This window comes from Chinchilla lanigera, unplaced genomic scaffold (assembly GCF_000276665.1).
Source record: "Chinchilla lanigera isolate Chin_1 unplaced genomic scaffold, ChiLan1.0 scaffold00084, whole genome shotgun sequence".
NCBI lineage: Eukaryota > Metazoa > Chordata > Mammalia > Rodentia > Chinchillidae > Chinchilla > Chinchilla lanigera.
Window position 1 is genome coordinate 3,062,820 of NW_004955485.1, and position 6,575 is coordinate 3,069,394.

Sequence of the window (6,575 nt, forward strand, 5' to 3'; positions counted from 1 at the left end):
TCTGATAACCTGAGGAACTTCATTGAAGATAACAATTTGTAATGTAACAACCACTCTTAGTTCCTATCACTTTGTTTTGAAACCTTGCATCATTTTTATTGTTTTTGCTTTGTTTTGCTTTTGTCTATGTTATTGTTATTTTGTTTTTGTTTTTTAATTCCCTTTAAAATAAAAAAAAGATTGAGCAATTGCCCCTTAGCCTCTTACCCACATTTTTCCACCTCCTCAATCACTATTGCCACTACTACCAATTAAAACAACAATAAAATCTTCCTTCAGGAATCCTAGTTTGAAAATGTTTTATTGGGTTGAGAATATATGGATAGAATCTAACTCGTGTACCTTTGTGTACTTAGCATGAGATCTGCCTTCTGTGAAAGGCTCTATGTGTACAATATAGGATTGTTTGCTATAGATACTATGATATAGAGCAGACAAGTTTTTCCTCCTGCTTGACTTACAATTGTGTCAACTGACTAGTAACTTTTTCCCTCTTCCCAGACTTTTCAATCTCTATTCAACTCTCATACTCTATGAATTCAACTCTGTGAGATACTTCATATAAATAGAATCATTCTGTACTTGGTCTTTCTGTGATTATCATATCTCACTTATCATAGTGATTTTATGACTCCGTTCCAATGTCACATTGTAGAATGATCCTTTTTCCATTGCATGTCCTTTTTCTTATTTATTCATCTGCTAATAGACATATAAGACTTTTCCAGATCTTGGCTAGTGTGACTAATACAGTGATGAGCATAAGAATTCACAGAGATGAGATCTTGATTTCAGTGATTTGGATAAATATCCAGTAATGAAATTGCTCAATTTATGACAGTTTTTGCAAAAACCTTTCAGGAACCACTACAATGTCTGCCATGCTAGACATACTCTTTTGCATCTCACCAACAATATCAAAATTTCCGATTTCTCTGCAACTCCTGGAGCACTTGTATATTTTTCAATATTTAAGTATGAAGTGCCATCTCAGTGTGGTTTGGGTTTACATTTTCTTGATGATGAGTAACATTTAGTATTCTTTTTCTTGTATTTTTCCACTTCCATTTGAATGTCTCACTTGGAACTTGTCTAAAATCAAGTTATGAGGTTTTGTTTCTTCCTTATTAGTTCATAAAAGTTCCTTACATATTTTTGAGACTAATCCTTTATTGGATATGTGGTTTGCAAATATTTTTCCCACTTCATGGGCTGCTTTTTAACTGGGTTGATTGTTTCCTTTGAAGTGCAAAATGATTTTAGCCTGGAGTAACCTTAAGTGTTTCTTTTTATTGCCTATACTTTTGGTAACACATCACAAGAAATTTAATCAAAATATTATTGAAGTATTTATAATTACTTATCCTTTATTATATCCTGAAGATAAGATTAATCCTCCCATTTGATAACTTTTGTAATAAATCCCTTAATTCTGAAACTGATGTGTAGAAATATCTAAAATCTCCACCTTTTGAAGAATAGGTTTCTAAATTTTATTCTGAAGTATGTTTAAATAGTGCTCTTAAATGTTGGAAGAAATGATAAAGAGATCTCTCATTCTATCTGACTAATTGGCTCAGTTGTGTGTATTTCTAAATAATATTGTATGTTATCATCAAATATTTTTCTTTTGCAAGGAAGAGTTATTTATGTAATTGAAAGTACTAACCCAATGTATTAGAATTACATGGATACCAGTTAGTTTGAGGGATTTGTTTCAAGGTGGATTAAGGATGATATGAAGTTTCAACATAATGAAATTGTCAGGTGGCAGCTTTATTTCAGTTCAGATTAGACTCTAGTGGTTGTTTTTAGGTATTTTCCCAAAGACAACTTGCTGACGAGTTGCTTTGAGTGTTGACAAGTTCATTTCATAACATCGACTGTCATCTTCAGTGATGGAGAAGCGTATCTGTGGGAGAATTCCCCAAAGTTGTGTGTGTGTTCTTGATGCTAGTAAATCTTTGGGCAAATTTATCTTGTCTTATCTTTTCAAACAGCAGTTCTGTCTTCCTGTCCAAGGACTGGAGATGAGATTCTGGTTTAGAGGAGCTGGTAATCTGTAGTGACTCAGTATTCTCCCAAGGATTTCTGCCAATAGAAACTCGTGTGCTCCCAGCATTGAAACAATTCTCTACTGAATTTGGGAGGGCTTAGCATGGCAAAAGCTGGTAATTTATCTGCATGAAATTTAGCTATACAGCATGTTCTTATTGCCAAATAACCTTGGATACCTTTTATTATGTATTAACACCCAAGAATGCAAACAGTTTTTTGTTAAATAGAAGACAGAAATTTGCCCATGACAAGACAGGAGGGAGAGAAGAGAGGGAAGGAAAAGGGATGAAAAAGGAATTAAATGTGTTATGCATGTGTACCAACTCCACATGAGGAATGTAAATATTTAGCACTGTAAGCATGTACAAAAAAAGAAAGGGATCAGGAGATAAGTGGAAGAGGAGAAAGGGAAAGGGAATTAAAAATAATTAAGACATATTTCATATCTGTACTGAATCTCTATAAGGAACATAAACATTATGCACTAAAAATATGTACTAATAAAATGATTTTTCAAATGCATTTTCAAAAAATCCTAATTATTACAAAAGTGACAAGTAATGCAACAACAATAACAGTAAAAGCAACCACATAAATATTCTATCTATAGTAATTTCAGTAGTTCAAACAGCAAGTTGTTTGGTAAGAATACTAACAAAGTATTATGACACTCTGTCAATCCTTTAGCGAAGGGAGACAAATTTTACTCAGCACTTTACATTTTGACTTGATTTGATTCTTGATGAAGTAAGGCAGCTGGGAAACAGTGACTCTTACCAATCAATAGATGATCATAATAGATTTGGGTATGTACAAGATGTTACGCTGTGATTGTTGTTTTGTAAATTTACTAGTCAAAGGAAAAATTTAAGGGGTTGAGGATATAGATAAGTATAGCAGTGCCTGCCTGGCAAGAGTGAGGTCCTGAGTTCGATTCCTGGTACTGAAAAAAAAGAAAGAAAAATTTAGTTCTGAATCCTGCAGAACAGGAAAAACAGAATTTTCTTGCTGGAGGAAAAGCTATCTTCAAAATGAGTTTTGAAAATGCATTTTGAATGCAGAAGGAAAAGGAGCCATCGTATATCTCCTTGATTCTGCAACCGGGACGCAATGCTTATGAGACCAGGAGCCACAAGGCGGAATGTAAGAGTTACTAGAAATTCAAGACCCAAAATGCCTTAACCTCCCACAAGATTTATCTTCCCTTAGAGAACTATCCACATAAAAATTTGTTTTATATTAGAATAAACACACATACATTTTGAAGTTCAGTGAGAGATGCACTGCACTGACTGCTAGAAAGTGAACTTTGCAATATCGTAGCCAGGCCTTGACTGTGGCAGCCTCTTTACCTCTGCCTGGGTTTACACCTTCACTGTACAATGAACATCAGTCTTACTTGAGGGGAATTGCTTCATCTAATCTTCTCATCATTTCTTAGGGCAAGAAATGGAAGGGCCTTAGAAAACCCATTTCTTTATCTCCAGGATTCTTCTCCTGCTGGTGCTTTGGGAAGATGTTGGCCAGAACTGGAATGCAGTTACAGGATTGTTCACCCCTGCCTTGCTCTTTCCCCTCGCAATGAAAGCACATTGAGAGGAATATCTTCCTAGATATGGTCCTAAGCTTTGAAGCTCTTTTTTTTCACACTAGCAGCACTGTCCTCATTGAATAGACCTGAGGCACGGCTCTCTTTGAATGTGTCCCTGCTAAGATCAGCCGTTGAATCATTTTATTAAACAAATGCTTGTTAGTTACTCAGTACGTGTTAGGATCTGTGAGAGGTGAGAGGAGTTCATGGGGCCTATTATTGTGTGGTCTAGAAGAGAGGAATAGCCTAAAAATATTTGATTGACAAGCAGCACACATTTCTCCTATCCTAGAAGGAGTTTTAATGCCAAGAGAACGGTCAAGCCACTGTAGGTAGAGTGGTGGAGACCACTATGAAGCAGCTCCGAGCAGGACTTCCATTAACCAATAGGCTTTCTACGTTTACTTGTGAGTCACTGGTCCCTACTGAGGCCTGTAATGGTGCATGAAGCCATGAGGCCTCAAAGGACAAGACAAGGCCACAGCTCAGGCCTTTTGGCTCTAACCCCAATTAACTAAGGAGACTAGAGCTACAGGTATCTCATTCCTTTGGTGAAAGCCTTCCTGGAGATAAGGTAGTTCTCCTAAATTGACATAAAGTATTACTTGGAAAAGTCCTCAAATGGATTCCCACGTCTTCCCAGATTCCTGCAATTTTTTCAGTATCCCCCTTCTTTGCTGGAAAACCAAATAAATATGGGTCGCCCAGGGAAGTTCTTTGTCTTAACCCAGAGAATCCGAGATTCTGTAACAGAGCTGGATCCTCCTGGAGCCCTAAAATCATTTCAACTGTCTCATTTACTTAAGCCTTCCCCGCAGATCAGCCTGCAGTAACTAAGGGCTATTAACCTAATAGTACAGGACACGGTACCTTCCCTAAGTCAGCCAAAGAGAGCAAGTGTACATCCCGATGCTCTCCCCAAGCACATCTCCAATAAAATCTCTGTTGAAATACAGAAATAAGTTACAGTGAGAAACATTTGGTGATCTTTCTCTCCCCTACAAGCTGCTTGAGGCTTGACATAAAGGTTTTCACAAAAATTTGATTCTTATTTCCACTGATGAGCTGTTATACATTCTCTTGGATAAAAAAACTCTTCATCTCTTTTAGAGATTATAACTTATGACATCTATAAAATGTGTTAAAGTTGGAAGAAATTTTAATAATCATAGTTCCATTGATCCAACATCCTGTGAGATGCAGAAACTGTCAACATTATCTCCTTTTATTCAGGAATATAACTATTCAACCATCACTTTCTAAATGTCTACTAGTAAATGTTGGGTGATATAAAAATCAAAGTTGAGCTAGACACCCTTGTGTCTGACAGGGCCAGGGAGTCTGTATACAAAAAAATCAGAATATAATGTGATTAATGACTTGCTCTCACTTTTATACTTTATATGCACAATATAAACATTGAAGTTGTCCTTATGAATACTGAAGATATTTTATAGTTATGTGTATCTAAAAAGAGCCAGAGAGGATCTAATAAGGCACTGCTTGAATAAAATTTGAGAAAGAGAGAAAAAAATACTAAGGAGAATTGAGGGAAGAGGAGGGAATGGTAATGTCTGTAAAGGTAATAACTGGGAAAAACCAGGTCAATATTTAAATAGTTTGGGCCACTCACAGAACTTTACGGTAAGGACAGACTGTCTTCTCCAGGTCATGTAACTCGTCAGTGATGGAATTTGGCCTCCAGTTTAGCACTCTTTTGTGGCTTCCTCTCCCAAATTCTAAGTGCTGGGTTCTACTTGTAAAACTGAGCTTCATGAATGCAATGTCTCCCCACGATTACAGGGTGAGAACCGACAATTTTGATATTCTTGATTTCAAGTTGCACTTCTCTGGGTGAACTTTTTTACTGTGCCAAATTGAAATACCTCTGATCAAAGTGACGATATTGTTAGACGAACCCGTGCAATTGAAGTGGAGAAACACCATTTAGGGCTGTGGTTTCTCCTCTTAGACTGTGAATTTATGCTTAATGCCTTTCCACTGTGAATGTAGGTTTTGTGCCTTTTATATTAACGTTTGATTTGTGAAACAACAACAATAAAATAATCCCCTCTGAACATCGTATTGTTTGGCAATCAGTCTCTTTACCCTTACTCCCAAATTCCACAAGAAAGGGAAACTATCCCTCTTTTCTGAAATGAAATCATCTGCAAACTAAACTAGGACTAAAATTAACAAGGGAACTTAATTTATAGATAAGTACATTTGAAACATTTGTCAGTACTGGTTCAAATTTTGACTATTGCAAAATGTTAATAAAAATACTTAATAACAAGTTCAATAATTTAGCCTTTTTAAGACAGATAAAATAGTCTTTTGCCTATTGTTCATGATTTAGTTCAAGTTCCTTTGATAATTCAGTGTATTTTTATTAGACCCAGCGTCTGCTAGACTTGTGAATGTGGCTACACATTTGTTTAGGAGCTGCAGTGGAGTGCTTAGATTTTAAAAATATTATCTAATGAGGCACTGTTTGTTTTTAAAGGTTATATGTTTACTTGAAATTTTCTGGAGGGGTAAGGTCACTAACAGAGCTTTGGCTGGTATAATTGTAAATTTTCTGAGTTGTCCAAAATGACCACACTGGTTGGGCCCAGTTTTTTCTTCTGCCACTCAGTAAATTGAGAGAGCCTCGCTGGTGGTGACTGCTTACTATAATTGAAGCTTCTGTAACTGAAGCTACACACACGTGCAAAGCACAACAAGCAATAATAATGAAGTTTCATGACAATTTACATCAACAAATTCAGATGCATTGCCTCCCTACTGGCCTCTCTTCCTGCATCTGTAGAGAACAAATAGATACTTATTTGCAAAATCAGAAGCTTGCTGTATTGACTAATGTTCTAATACTCTGTTTTCCCAATGAAGGGACCTGAGACTACTGTGTGAAGCCTGAATACTA